Source organism: Sinohyriopsis cumingii, chromosome 14 (genome assembly GCF_028554795.1).
Source record: "Sinohyriopsis cumingii isolate HCF-2022 chromosome 14, ASM2855479v2, whole genome shotgun sequence".
Lineage (NCBI taxonomy): Eukaryota > Metazoa > Mollusca > Bivalvia > Unionida > Unionidae > Sinohyriopsis > Sinohyriopsis cumingii.
The window spans coordinates 121,465,916-121,483,057 of record NC_142974.1 but is presented as its reverse complement, the minus strand read 5'-3'; the positions used below and the strand labels follow the sequence as shown (position 1 = coordinate 121,483,057).

General features: G+C 34.4%; 1 protein-coding gene across 2 annotated transcripts in view; it reads right to left on the bottom strand.

Annotated features, from left to right (window-relative positions):
* LOC149784730 (uncharacterized) overlaps positions 1–17,142 on the bottom strand; it is a 384,805-nt gene that overhangs the window by 311,807 nt on the left and 55,856 nt on the right. The window contains exon 13 of one of the 2 annotated variants that reach the window (XM_089932759.1): positions 12,105–16,186. The exons of the other annotated variant lie outside the window; for it this stretch is intronic. The gene's annotated coding sequence lies outside the window, so the exon portion shown is untranslated. Of the gene's footprint in view, positions 1–12,104; positions 16,187–17,142 lie in introns of those variants that run through there. 2 annotated transcript variants of the gene reach the window in all.

Below are 17,142 nucleotides of genomic sequence, written 5' to 3'. Positions count from 1 at the left end.
AATCATCCTTCAAAAGACTACCAGCAACATATGTAATATAAATAGACATGGCTCTTCTGACATATTGGGTTTTAGATATTTCCTAGCCCACTTGAAAGTATGGCGTTCAGGGTTGTCTACGGGAGCTCAAAACACAATCGGCAGATTATTAGGCTCTTACAGAAATGGGATGACATTGCTATGACATTTGATTGATATTTTGTTCACGTTCGTAAAGAACGCACTGAAACCGCATTAAAATAAGCGAATAAAGCACAAATCTCACTGAAAAAAATTATTTCACTGATATTTATTTCTTAAAGTGTTGCCACCGGTAAGCATTGGTAACCTGTACACTGATTAATATATGATCAAACGATTGCTATTTTTGGACATTAGCCACAAATTCTGACAATAAAACGAGCAATATTACAGGGTTTCGTTATGAATTTGTTCGAGATTTTCTTCGTGTTAAAAAAATAAGTCCCAATACCTTAGGCCTTATTTTCCAGGAAAAAATGCTATTGACACCTGCGATCCAATTATAAGTAGGAAATCAGCCTTCAGAGTAATTCATGCAGTTTAGTTATTTTAGGATATAGGTCGATATCCGTAAGTTTTATATATGAAACAGGATAATTACACTTCTACAACAAATGCGACACCAAAAGTGGAAACACAAATGAACGAATACATTGATCTATGGCAAGGATCATTATTAATCGTCATAAATAGGGAAAGAAACTAGCCACGAAGTTTACTGTGTAAAGCGTGGTGAAGAAACGTAATTTTGAACAAACTATACGCATTGGACAAGAGGAATGGATACCTTGAAACACGCATCAAAGCAAGTACATTCCCATCAAAAGCAAGAAGGACTCCATTCAGCAATAATCTCGAAATGTATTTATATCGAACAGGATAAATATCCACAATGCATACAGAAAGAGCACCTTTAACTGTCGGACAATGAGAGGTACTTTATAGATATGGTCTTTCTCTCATAACTAGAGTTCGGGAGGTAGTAGTATTATATAAGGGGTTTCTGAGTCTAACCTCTATTTCAAACTAGGAGGACCAGACGCTCTTACCTATAGACCTCGAGCTAGCAAAACAAATACGAAAACGACTTTGTTGAAGCATCAGAGTCGATATCTTAGTCGATTAACTAACTCGAGGAGCTATCAAGGAAAGCATCATAGTCGTCAAATAAAATAGGGTTGGATCAGCAACAATTTACTTTTGCAAGACTACTGCTGTTTTTATTTTATATTTCACGCATAATTTTACTATTGCTCCTTTTTGACATTCACAAAAAATGACTATAGTAACCAATCTAAAAAATCCACCTTGCTTAAGTCCACATAAGACATATTATATCCTAACGCAAATGTAATGATCCCATCAGAGCTGTATCTTTTGTCATTAAAATTACACAGACCAGATTTTATGATAACATCAGTCTCAATTTTATGACAATTGATCTTACTGCCATCATCTCAACATAACTAGAAAATCCGTCTAATGCAGCTTTATAATTATCGAATCATATCACCTTACCTGCCACATTTCTTTTGATTCCTTTAGCTCGGGTTTTAATTTTATTATCAGCAAGTTTTAAACAGTACATTTTACTTTGTAATCCGATAAACACGACAATAGGAACAAAATCTGTTTCATCCTTAAACTTTCTTATAACTTTTTGTTATTGTCACAGTGAAATCCGCTATATTGTACATTAGCTAGTCCGTGTCTGTAAATAACAATTCTGCATCAGGCCACATCACCTTAAAATAATCGTAGTGGAATCAGTACATTAACTTCTTTGATATCTCAGGTTCTGCCATACCGACATAAGCTGGCTTGTCCAACTTCAAGTTTGTCTTTCTTTTATGAGCGGCTACCAGATTTTCATTACATATTTTCATACTAACAAAATCATCAGATGCAACAAGTTTGTTACGACGTGACACGTTATTAACTATCTCAATATTGGCTGGCTTTCTGATATTTTTCCATAGCATTGCCGAAGACGCTGTTGTTCAGGAGCTTGAAAAAAGTTTCTTTTCGAATTCTATTTTTGCAACTGCTCTTCGGCTAGTATTAAATTCGATATAATCTTTCATCCAACGTGATTGAACTTTTCTTTACATTAACCCATGATGAAGTGTCTGTTTCAGATTTTTGTAATGCAAAAGGTATCTCCGTTTGTCAAGCAGATCTGGAACTAGTTTATGAACAACAGATTTACACTGCTAATACTTTTGTTGTTTTTTCTGACAACAAACTGTAGACGATTAGCAATGATTTTGGACATAATGGATAATCAAAATGCTTAACATATTGAAGCTCAACAGGATAGTCAATATCAACTTCAACAAAATAACTAATATCAGGGTGCTCACATCCCGCCGTTACGATTTTATCAGTTTCATTGATAAATTTGTGTTTCACTGATCCACCTAAATTCACCATATGTCACACATCCCTACAGATTAGTGACATCTAGTTAGGGTTTACAAATTGATGGCGCTGCCATCATAGTCATGTAAACATGTATTATTAGCATTCGCATACTTTTTTATGACACTTATTCCACCTCTGATTCCCCGCTCGACGAAACAGAACATATCTGGGTATATCAGCAACTAAGATTATATTTTGATATGTTTCAGTAATGCGTCCCAGCTTAGTCACGGTGCAGAATAGTACCAAGCTGGGTCCTGTCCGTAGTTATCAGCGCTGACATCCCTGAAATTTTCAAATATATCTGCGAGCAACAACACATCTGTGACAAGATACCAGTCATGATAATCACCGGAGTTTTCACAGTCGAACAAGTCCCGTATCGATTTAGTATAAGTATAATCATCATCACTGACATTTTCAAGATTTAACCAAGAATAAAATATATCATTGTCAGGTAAACTTGTTGCATCAAATCTGCTCCAATAATCAAGATGATCATAATGAAAAATTCCTTTTCTTGTTACACATGCTTGACTTGTCACTGAAATGTTCAGTCAAATTATCAAGCTTACATCAACCATTTACAAGCTCATCCAACGATTTAGCCATAAACTGCAAACTATCAATGAATCCTAATTTGCCAAGTCTCACAGACATATACTTTTCTGTGTTATTAGGAATATATTTTATTTTATCGTTGTTGTTAATTTTCAAACGGTTTATTATATCTTTGTTGCCGAACGCTTCAACTATAATATAAGAATCATATCATCTGAAATTGTGGAAAACAACAGGAACAAAATATGGTGCGATATATTTTAAATAACATTTGTCATGTGCTGGACTGCGATACTTAACAGTAATATGACAGTGATCTTTTACACGATCTTGATTCGTAAACGCTTGCTCACAAATATTACATATTTCTGCTGCAGCAAACTCAGCTTGTTTTATTATCAGCAGTTTCATCGCCGTTGTCTTAGCGAGTAACACCAGGATCATATCGATCTCTTTGATAAGACCATTCAGAAGCAGGATTTGCTTCACGATAAATTTGTATTGCTTTTGATAAACTTTTATCAACAGCATAGACAGCTTGATTTGCTACCCTGCAAGGAATATGTTCTTGAACTTTTCTTGTCAAAGATTCATCAGGGCTATTTCTGCTCCTAGCAATGAAAGTCAAAAAGACTCGAAATCTGCATAAATAACAAAAGGAACTTGCATCTTGTATCTGTAGTTTATAGATTGTAATATATTTTCATCTTCGCCAGGCATAGATATCTGCTGTACGTCAGAGCAATACTCGAGATATCGATCAAGTATTTGTTGAGACCACAGCCATGCAAGCATCCGACACAGAAATATTTTTTTTTCTTTATGCTTGTTGTACTGACCTCCGACTAAACCGTTAGAGTTTTTTATCCACACCTAAGGATTTTTATAAAACAATAAATTTAGTGTTGTTTGCGATGCTTCATAGCTGTTGTGTGAGATAAATCGTTTGTGATTCATCATCGACTCCGAAGACGTTAATACCTCCTGTTAACAGGAGATTGTTTTTCTTTCAAATATTTTAATTTAATTCACAGCAACAGGAAAGTCAATCCCGCTAAAGTTTAGATTGTCAACTACACATATATAATTCCATACTCGATAAAGATGATAATATAGTCCATTGAAAGCACTTATCGTCGTTACTTTTTATATTTACACAACATTTTGAGTTTTTTTATTTTAGTTGGCAGCTCGACAAATGAGCTACCTCGCAATGGACTATATTTCGCACTGTGAAATAAAATATACGTTATTTTATCAAATCTCCAACCTGAAATTGATTCCATATTTCCTGAAATATATTATCTGACAACAATATCAAATCAACCCCAGTTAAAATTCGACGAGATTTTTGATGTGACGTAAGGATCAGCAAATTCCTCGCATTGCTTTTGTTGGGATTCTTGAATCCCCAAATACATATTTAGCTTAGAAAACTGAACATAAAACTGTACAATGATTGTTAGACCCTTGTGCGCGACAAGATCAGATTTAATTGTTGGCAGAAGTAGATTATATATGTTTATTGCAGGGAAATTTTTTAGAACAAGTTATCAAATTTCCAGTTCCTATCGAACCCAGCAAAATGCAGTTGCAATTTATTTAGATTGATAGTTTTCTGTCGAGAATAAACTTCTCCTTGCGATACCAGCAAGTTTCATCATCACTATACTTATAGTTTTACATTTTTCTAATTAAGTTTGATATCAAAATGTTAATTAGAGATTTATGATAAGCAAAAGTATGCTTAATGGACTTAAACCAACGGTTAGAGAGCAGGATGTATTTTAAGGTCACCAGAAGTACAACTACTATGCTGGAAATAAACTGCGAGTAGTGATTAATCTTAAAAATAAAGCTTCGTTTTGGATTAGAACTTTACCGGGTTATAAAATAAAAGTCAAAGGTGTTCATGATACCGAGTACACTGAGATGTTCTTACACGAATTTATTTATACGTTGTTATGTGATGAGATTCCAACGGGGATGCGAGATTATCATGGGAATGATCAGGTAAATGATAATAATATCGCCAACTTGTCACTGCAAGACGAGTTTCAATCACACCCTATTTATGATCTGTACCAGGCCAATGACAGAGGAATTATCACAAACACTGAAAGAAAAAAGTTGTTGGAAATTTACAGAATTATGGCTACCTAACAGTAAGGATCAGTGGAACAAACACTGATCAAATTACTTATTATTCTGACAAATTTGTTTATGAAGTTTTTCATGGTTTGATTTCTAGTGGCTTAGTGATTGACCAAATCATCGGTATTCAAAATGATAACCAACTGAAGAATATTGATCTTGTCACACAGAAAGAAAAAGTAAAGCATCTGATGGTAACAACATTAAAGCTACTAAATATGTTATAGCAACTACTTATGTTACAGGTGAAGAAATATCGTTTTCGTAAATTTTAGCAGCATCAAAATATTTTAACATTAATCCAAAATCAATTCGCCTCCTCAGAAACAAGTGAGGATAGAATCTTTCTTCAATAGGAATAACCTGCCAATTAATATCTTTGCCATATACTGTTTGTCAGAAAACAATTGACATATTTGTTTAAAGGAGACCAGAAACCAATGGAAATATAGAATAATAATAAAAGTACTATAGCAGAAAACCTTATTCTGAAGTATCATCTGTGACCGTAATGCCAATATTTAAATATTGGCCTATCTTCTAGGAGCTGAATTTCCGTGACCTCGTATGCAAAATTTCCGCGCCTATTCGGTTACTTTCGGGATGTGACGTCATAGTAGCGACTCCAGCAGCCCAAGTGGGAGTTGCCAGAGTAAAAGACAATACCGTTTTGCGTTGCTTACGGGTGTAATAGAACATTAAGAAAAGCCTGTGGACATATTTTTTTTTTCTTTTCTGAAAGATAAAGGCATAATGAAAGAATGGGTACATTATTACAAACGAGTCGATTTCAAAGCAACACCATACAGCACTATGTGCTCGTTACATTTCTCAAAGGAATGTTACGAGAGGGATTATGAAAAAATAGCAGCTCAAAGATACGCAAATGCTAGGCCTAGACTAACAGTTGGCGCTGTTCCAGACATACCTTTGGACATTTTAAATCCTGGGAAAAGTGTTAAATATGTGAGTTACGAAAATAGGCAGAAGGACGAGTAAGTGACCACAAAATGCAACAATCAATCCACATATCTTTCATCTAAAAACAGCGGTGCTAAAAACAAATCTGATAGCCCGACACCCTGGGCCCCTTCTGGTTTTAGTTCCGGCCCATCCTGTATTCAAAGTGAGGTGCCCGTCAGGCTTGTCGAAACAAAAATTGTTTGCCTGAGGAAACTTTGATTGCGCTGGTGAAATGAGTAAATGTATTTCCAAGATGTTGACATACATGCCTTAACACGGCACAATCTAAACCAGATCACCACTGTCCTAGGTGAAATTTAGATTTGATTTTAATCAAATGGAAGCTTTGCTAAAAATAAGATTCTAAACCTGTCGTGTTTCGAGAAAACACAATTTTCAGTAATCTTATAAAAATTAAAAATTTAATAAAAAACGCATTGTATACATGTAGCATGCATAAACGGTAATCTGTAATAATTGGAACTGATATAAAACTATTCCTTGGGCAGTTTAAAAAGCAGCGATTAAAAAAAAAGAGGTCAAAGTTTCACATTAACTTCTGACAATAGAACGGGGGAGGACTATTGACCCCCACCTTGCCCCAATGTGCGACCTCCCATTTGACGTGTCTTTTCTCCCTGTGATACGCCTTATTATTCCCTCATGACAAGCCCCTTTTGCATATTCTGGTCAGTTCTGGCTAAATTGCAAAATAGCTAACGTTTTGATTTAAGTACGCAAACGATAAAGTAGGTGTGACTAATGAACATAATCCTTATCCTTGCATTGATCTTGTGAAAAGGACTGCCCTTCGGACATACTTCAAAGAAACCATGTTCGACAGTGTGTGTATGCGTAAGCACTAGCAATTGATTACCAAATAAACGATGCCTATTTTGTTGTTACTTACGATGCCATGGACTTCATTTTAACAGTTCAAATCTGCAGTCACAAGTTACCGTACTTGTGGCAACTGTTTTTCTCACGTTTTATGCCCCACCTTATTTCCTTAGGTTTAAGTCTTAATGCATGTAACACTGTTTGCTGAATAAAATATTTATTCAGAATTAGTTCTTTAGGGCCACATATACTGCATGGTATATTTTGTTTTATTCCTTGTAATTTAATCATGATAATTAAACTTTTTATATACGGTACTGGAATGTCAGGTGTTAACTGGCCGAGTTTCTTTGGCGGAAATGGAGATGCGATTTTGTTTGCAGAGAAAATTTCAAAGTGACCATTCATTTAAGCTAATTGGTGACAATTTTATTCTTTTAATTTTTTTAATACTACAGTACTGTTGTAGTTGTTTAAAAAATCTGAAATTTACTTGAATAATGTTTAATTTTCATGCTCTATTTACTGAAGAAGAAAAAAAGAAGAAAAAACTGTTGTATGATATTAATTATTTCGTCCAGTGCCGGTTTAGACGTGTGTGCGTGTGATTTGAATTTTTAACGTAGCTTTAACAATTTTTCAGTCATATCGCTACGATGTCTGCAGTGTGGCAGTTTAGACTGTGGATTGCATACGTTACATTTAAAAATGGTTTGGTGTTGGTTTTTTTCTTCTGACAAATTAAACTTGACAGACATAATGTAATAATCGGGACTTCGCTGCGCAAAATTGAGAGATATTACAAAATCGGGAGGTAGATGAGGAAATACCCCCAAAATCGGGAGGTTTTTCTCCCGGCTTGAGAGTTGACAGGTATGAACTGTCCGGGCTTGTGGAATTTCATTCAGGACTTTAGTTTATATAAGTCACCAGCCCGGGGCCTGTGCCTAACAAATTTATTTTAGCACTTATCAGTACAGTACATAAGCTATTATATGAGACTGCAGATTCAACTTTTGAATGTGCAACCCAAATCTGGTCTCCTGTCTGCCTCGCTCGCCAATGTTTATGTTTGTATTCGAGGACTGGCTAGTACAGCGTCACGGTACCACGTGATCTGTCGTCTCATCAAAACTCGGAAAAACTCGGCAATTTACGGAATCGTGGTATCTTCCACGCAATATAATCACTACCCGCTTACGATATTTAATTTATAAACATTGCAGTCGAATTAAAATCTGTAGAGAATTACATACGTAAAAGGAAAATTTTGATTTCTAGTCTCCTTTAAAGGTTCCTTATCGTATTTGACTAGGATCTTTCCGTATTGACCGCAACATTGCTGAGCAAGACAACATTTTTCCCATTCTATTATAAAATTACTGTTGCTGTGTATAGCTGATTATGATTCACTACGTTAGCTCGAATAAAAATCTACTAAGAAAGGCATTATGAAGCCGGCAAAGCCCTCTAAATCTCTTTCACGGTAGGTTCATACTATGGTTTGTTTGGAATGGGATCGTCTTAATCACTGGGTTGCAAATCTTGGTCTGGGTAAGTCTCAACGTCTGGGTAGACCATCCCCGGTGGCAAAGATGACCATATCCCGTCATCGCTTACTAATTCACGAGCTATGCCACTAGAAACGACCGTGAACATTGAGTGAGTTAGGTCTGCCATCTGTACGTGTCACGCCAGTACAGACAGCCGATTGACCGTGTGAAAGGTCGGCATTGATTCAGTTTATAAAATTTCCCCATCCGGTCTTCACCGGTATGGGCATTGCCAAAGTCTTGACTGGACGTGTTTATTTTCCAATAAAATCCCCGATATAATCAGGAAATGTGTACTAACTTATAAGGTCATTGACCATGACCAGGCATGCTGGGTAAACTCCACCATTTTATCATAATTAATTGTAAGAAGATTACAATTTGCATTGTCATTACCCCCTTCTCTGCACTGAATTTGTTGTATTATTACTTTTGTTGACAGGTGTCAGAGTAACAACAAGATAAATAAAAATAAATTAACGACAACCATTTAACGCACACACTGCACGGTGCAATTATAAACGCAGAGACTGATTCATGCATGTTTTCCTTCCCCTTGAACTAGTTGACTTATTTATATTTCTTCCACAAATTTGACTGGAACAACAAGGTAAAACAAAACACAACACCATTACATATTAGTTGATATAATGCAAACACTACATAGTGCTAATGAGATTTTTGTACAGGCAAAGCACAACACGTGCATGCTTTCCGTAGCATTGAACTTGTTTTATTTAGTACCATTCATCAAGATATAACAAAACAACATATTTGTATAAAGTAGCAAATACCATATACACTACATGGTACAGATTTTACCTGCAAGGAACAACTCATGCTTATCTTCCAGACCTTGAAGTTGTTGCATTTATTACAATTTGGCGACAAATTTCACTGATACGACGACATAAAACAGAATACAACACAAAAGTATAAATTGCCGATGCAAAAACAACAGCCATTACTAATTAGGTGAGCAAACAACAGGCAGTGTGTGCGAAACCTGAACAGCAACGTACATCAGTGACAGTATTCTTTGCTATTAAAAATTGGCAACTCCGAGAAAGTGTAAAATATTTTCAAAACTCAAAAAGTAATATTTGCCACCTGTTTAGAGATGAATATTAATTAAAACAAATAAATCCCAAAATCATGTATCGATGGTTAGAATTTACCATAAATTTAGCTTTTAATACACAGGAGGAGCCACGTACAACATTGCTGTACAGAAGCGAAGCTTTGAAACTTGAGACAACTGCTGGTAGCAAGGAGACAACAAAGCAAGAAGTATTGCCCTTAATCTAAATGAAAAAGATGGAAAAAGAGGAGGTAGTAGGCTCCTACCCCTCAAGTGAAGGAGAAACGATCGGAGACGTGCAAGATTAGGGTTAAGAAAACTATCCAGAATATTCATGCTTAGTAAAAGGAAAACGATCTAGGACCTCCAAGTTTATGGTAAGGAAAACAATCCTGGATGTCTTTGCTTACGGTCAGGAATTCTTTTGCGACATCCATGCTAATTGTACTCAACGGGTACATGTGATCAAGGAATTTTGCAATAGCTTATCCGCTGCCACCATGTTGATTTTCGGACAATTGTTCCTAATGTATTACATAAAACGTTGCAAACATTAAAAATAAATCCGCTCATACTGCACAATAGTACGAATTTTCCATGTCAGTACTGAGAGACGTATATGGTAAATATATATTAATCTTCCAAAATATATTTTCCTACATACACGAATTACAATATATAAAAAATCCCATATATTGCCATCCTTTTGAAGAGGAGTACAGATAACGATAATGTCAAGATAAACTCTATGGTGGCCATATTGAGGGTCCGTCATTTTTCATTAAGGACGAACTTGATGAAAACCCATGTCAAAATGACTTTTCATTTAAAAGGATTAGGGACATGAAGATGTTCAGAATGGCCACATATTTCAGTGAAATCTCCATGTTGAGATGATCACCCATGCACTAGGAGCATAATACTAATTTCAAGAAAACTACTGTAGCTGTCATATTGATCTCCGAGCATCATAATTTTCATTTAGGAACAAGTTCTCCATGGGATACATATATGTTTAAAATTTCCTATCAGAAGTTGGTGATGATGAGTGATCTTCCCCACTCCTTATTGTGTTTGGTTATCTTTATATAGGTTATGATCGACTATGTTGTTATTGCCCGAATCGAATGTAAAGTGTATTCATTTAATCAACTACATTAACAAATTGAAATCCAACATGACATATTAACGAATCACTTACTTTCAGAAATACAGTTACAAAATTATGCAAAATTCAATTCGCTGTTCTGTCATACTGAAATAACAAAGTTCGTCGTGTGATCAAGTGACAGATCAAACTGAAATTGCTGCATGAGAGCATCACCTGGTGCTGTCGGTATTTCACAAATCACTGCTGGTGATTGGTAGGTGTTCTATGTTTCTTCCTTCTCTCTCTTTAGCATTTTCATGTCATCACCTGTTGGTTGCAGACTGTACTCTTTTTCCACTATGCAATATATGTGTGGAACTATTTAATTTTTAGATAGAAAATAAAATAACCAAACTAAATACGAGGCATTGCAATAACTGGGATCAATGAGATGCCCACTTTTTTGCATCAGATATCGTAAATTATACTTATCCATTTTCTTGATTCTTGGTTCAAAGGAATGTGCAACTTAACTGCACACAAATTAATAGATTTTAATTCTGTCCTTACTATGTTTCTTTGCTGATTAGCGATTCCTTCACATCCGTGTCCACATATGGGGAAAATATCAACTCTCAGTATACCTTATATAAGACATTAAATCTTTATATGTCATTTAAGATAAAACATTTACTCCTCACAATTGATGTCAGTAGAAGAACAGGAAGTCTTACACTATATGATGTATATTACTGAGAAAAGAAGTAAATTCGAAATCATTCATATCAGTGAAATGGTGTATGCTATTCTTACCATACATGAATCATATAATATCCAGGATTGTTTTCTGAACTCAAGGAAAAATTGAAGAAGTAACTTAAAATGAACAAATTCAACAATAATTACAATTATTGTGGTATTCATGTAACAAAATGGCTTTCACACTTATCTATATCAAGAAACGTTATCCGCAGCATAATATCAAACATTGCTGCTGTAACAATCGTATTGGATGTCTAAGTGAGACCAGTTTCATTTTGACATATTTTTCTTTGTTGTTTCCTTTAATGGTACTGTTAAGACAGTATATACTATATTATGTGGAGGACATGGGAGATAACTGCTTTTCCAAATGATAAAACAAGGCAGTCAACTTATGCTTGCCTGGGTGGGCGCTGAACACGCTTTTCATGTAGCAACCACAAAATCATGGAATATATGCATATGTTAAGTTTCATGGTCTTTGTTCTAGTTTATTTAGAGTAGCGACAAAAATCTGTGCCAGTGGATGGTTGAACAATGGACAAGATGGCATCCCATAAGCTCTCTCGTGGCCTATGACCAGCATGGCTAATAAGATGTCCTCTGGTGAAATACCATGAATGTTTGCCAATGAAATAAAGGATGCACAGGTAAGTAAATAATTACAATATTTATTCAGAAAATATGTGACTCCAAAACACACTCTCCATATGAGAACATAATCAGACCTCTCAAAAATATAACAGATGGAGAAATTCATTAAAAAACATACACTAGATAAAACCCAAAAGCAATGCTTTAAAATAAATTGTCAATATAAATGTGTAATTTACAATGATAAAGATACTTCATATAGTTAATCAGACACACCTATTCATCAAAAACTTTATCCATCTTATCATATAATTTGCTGACAATGGTTATTGATGAAGACTATATACATTATATAATTTCCTGACAATGACTAATGATACAATCGTCATATAATTTACTGACAATGGTTATTGATCAAGACTATATACATTATATAATTTACTGTCAATGACTAATGATAAAACCGTCATATAATTTACTGACAATGGTTATTGATCAAGACTATATACATTATATAATTTCCTGACAATGACTAATGATACAATCGTCATATAATTTACTGACAATGGTTATTGATCAAGACTATATACATTACATAATTTCCTGACAATGACTAACGATACAATCATCATATAATTTACTGACAATGGCTAATGATCAAACTCTCCCAATACAGCAGTTTTTCTTGCATTTTCCTCGGATGCATTCAGTAATGTTGGTAAAATCGTGATCAAATAATAACACCAACATGTCGACATATGTACACTGGCATCCTGCAGCAAACTGCTGCAACAGTCACACAATTTTGTTTCCATTATTAATCATTGTAAGACGTGGTTGGGATTATTTCATCATAGAGGAAATTATAGTCCCCTGATATTCCTACAATAAGACAAATTATTTTTTAATGTGCATCCCTGTCAATTGTTTATTAAGGACTCTGATTTGTTGTGGAGATATATTGTCACCAATACTATCAACATTATCTGCTTAAGATAGTATATGTCTAGATTATGTTGTATAACTTAACAACCGATTATATTCAACAACTAGAATACCAATTAGCAAGTACTAAATAGTCTATTCTCAGTTTGCAAACATTAATTTCATTTGCATGTGCATTTACTTAATAAAGAAAGTTTGCTGCATGACACATTTTGGAAAACTAAAATCAAATCCTTTCAAATCAATTTTAACATTCCTGATTAAACTTCCTGAATGAAGGAAATGTTTGACAATTATCGAATAAAGAAACTGTGTCTATTAGGAACAGATAACACTAGTGTATGTAACAGTGTTATCAGCAACAAATGCTCTTACGATGTGTAACAAATGTATCAGGAATAGATAACAATTAGTCTATGTAAGAATAATATTAGCAACATAAAATTCTAGTCTATGTAACAATGTTATCAGGAACAGATAATACTTAGCTTATGTAACTATGACATTTGCAACATGTACTGCTAGGCTTTGTAACAGTGTTATCAGGAACATATAATTCTAGCCTATGCAACAATGGTATATAAAACACATAACACTAGCTTATGTGCCAGTGCTAACAATAACAGATAATATGAGTAAAAGTGACAGTGTTATTAGTAACAGATATTATTAGCCTATGTCACAGTGTTAATCAGGAACAGAAAATACTAGAGTATGTGACAATGTTTTCACTAGCACATAATACTAGCCTAAGGAACAATGTTATCAGTAATAGATAATGCTATCCTATGTAACAGTAATAGATAATGCTATCCTATGTAACAGTTTTATCAGGAACATAGAATAGTACCTCATTGTCATCAGTAATAGATAATATTAGCCTATATAACGTTAAGAACTATATTGCTATCAACGTTTTTACCTAATACATCACTATACACATATTTTACATAATTGTAGCAATTACAGATTCATAATAATAAGTTTAAAATGAAAACATAATCTGTGATTGTTTATATAAATGAACTCATGCCTTTTAATAAGTTTAAAGAGAAAATAGAGTCGGAGATTATTTTACAAATCAACTCATAATGCATATTCATAAGGAGCACTAAGTGGTTAGAGCATCCGCCACGTGGGTGGGAAGTCACGGGTTCCCCAGCCGAGTGATACCAAAGAGTTATTCACAATTAGTACTAGCAGCATTAAAAGGCTGTTGTTAGGACTAGTCGGCCTGGTGTCAGGATAATGTAACTAGGTTGGATATCATGTTATATGTCTGCAGCATGATGCCCTACTGTTAGACATCACTATAAACTGATATACTGCAGACATTGTAGCCATATGACAGAAAATGTTTGAAAGCTATGCTAATAATCCAAAATACATGAATACATATTAATAAGTTTAAAGTAAACACAGAATTTGAGATTATTCATGCAAATGAAACACAATGCATTATAAGAAGTTTAAAGTCAATACAGAGTCTGAGATTTTTACAAATGAAACACATGATGCATTGCAACAAATCTGAAGTTAATACAGAATCTGAGATTATTTATTTCAAATAAAATTCATGGTACATTGCAACAAAGTGAATACATAATCTAGGATTATATATACAAACGAAAGTCATAATGCAAATTGTGATATCGGTGAACAAAACTGTATAGATCTTGATGACCTTAGAAGACCTTCATAAAAAATATCAAGTTATTTACAAACAATAATGTACCACATACTGGGGGCATTTTTCCATCAGGTCAAATGTTTTGTTTTAAATACGTCAATGTTTAAAATCACAACAAGCCGTTTGCATGGGACAGTTTGACAAAGATTTAAATTTCCCATTTTTCTACTTTTACTTATACGAGAATATGCAGCACTGTCTACGCTAGCAGTGTCTACACTAGCACTGTGTACACTAGCAATGTCTGCGCTAGTACCCCAAAAAGTTTGAAACTGATCAGTAAATTCTGTATCCAGTAAAGTAAATCTTCATATTTACTACAAAATATTTTGCATGTTGTGCTATAAATTTACATTATGACAATGAACTTGTAGTCATTATTGCATTATACCTGTGTATGTTACGACCCTATGGTCACAAACTATGTAACATTAAGAAGCAAAACTAACCAGTTTGGTAAATTTAACAAGCAATTTAATTATCAAAGCTATATACGAAAATGTTAGGGAAACTTAGATTTTTATGAAGTGAATCAAAATCAAAACATATAATGGTCAATAAAAGTCCTTAATTATTGAACATATCCTTATAAATTTCAAAACCGAAAAAGCACTGGTCCTCCAAGAGCCACGATGTTGTCAAGATGGTGCTGTCCATAATTCCTTTGAATAATTTATCAGTTTCAGAATAATATTATAGTCCAAATTAAGCACTTCCTGCTTGCACAACTGTCCTCTCATATAATAGCTAAGTACAATATAAAACATCTCTGTCATTTCCAAAACTGTATCAATTACAGTTTTAGAACCTCTATTTTGTTCTCCAAAATGTATATATTTCAAGTTTAGAATCAATATGGTTACCAGACATGCATCTATTACAACTTTTGAATCTCTGTCATTCCCAAAGCTGCTTTTATTGCAGTTTTAGAATCTATATGCCATTCCCAGAACTGCATATATTACAAGTTTAGAATCTATTTTATTCCTTGAACTGCATCTACTGCAATTTTTGAATTGCTGTCATTCCCAGAACTTAATCTATTGTAATTTAAGAATCTGTCATTCCCAGATCATCATCTTTTGTGATTTCAGAATATCTCTGTCATTCCACACAACTACTTTTATGGAGATTTGACAATGTCTATGCCAGACATGACTGTCTTTGTTCATTCGTTAATCCATGACAAATGTACAATACTTTATAATGTGTTTGTTATGAGAAAGACACCACAGTGGAATGCATCTGTCATCGCTTCCATCATCTTCTTTATTTGCCCTGAAACATTATGAGCTTTAATGTTTGTCACATGAAATATACTGTCACGACATTTGCCATCTGGTGAACATGTATTAACAAGATGTAGTCTTTTCAGTGTATGGTTAAACTATAGATATCCTGTCTGCAAACTATTAAACAGACTAAGACTTCCAAAACATCACCAATGTTGAGAACAGCTCCATCGTCAGCAGGATTATCAGATGTATCCAGTGTGTTTATACTTCCCCCTAGAATATAAGCAAAGCTTGAGAAACAATAAATTACATTGCACTTTGCATATCTGTCCGTTCTAGCTTTTATCTATCTGTATAAATAATCAAACCAGCCGGTGCATGCAAGGACATATCATTGTTATTTCTTCAAAACTCTCACAAGTCACACACCTATATTTCAATGTATTCCAACATATCTTGAATAGGTTAGAGATGATCAAATGGCTGGTTAAGTCCAGATGAAATATTAACAGAAGAATTCCTATGGGATGCTAAGGCACAAATAGAACGATGGCAATATGCCCAGGCTAAACATTAAAAGGAATGCTAATGGAATGGTAATGTATTAATATGCTTGGGACAATACAACCAAGTTAAACTGAAAAAGGGGAAACAAAAATGAGATAGTAATGTATAACTATACCATAGACAAAACATGTTTTTTATGTTTTGTGATATAGCAGCTCGTGGTTTTCGTACTGATTCAATTAAATAAAATATCATACCAAAGGACACATCACAATAGCTGATCTAGGCTGATCCACTACTAAGATGTGAACACATACCCATTTAGTTATAAATCCACTGTGCTAACGATTTAACCACCATGGCTACTGCATTTGGGGGCACCCAATCTGTTACTTTACCCAAATGGTTAAGAAGTGTTTACCTGCATTTTATCAAAGGGCTGTATCACAAATGTAAAGGTCAAATTAGTTGCATCTGACATAAACTGGACACTTGTATAGGGGACTTAAAGTCAGGTTAGAATGCTGATAGAAGAAAGGACAAGTGTTTGACTTATACACAGTTTAGCTGGAAATTATGCTCATTTCTATAGCATATGTTGGTGGATTGACAGGTTTTAGGTCACAAACTCTCAACACAACAATGGACAAATACACAATTCACACAAAATGTATCTGAAAACATTACTCATCTCCACTGCATGGACAGGTAGTTCACCTAGT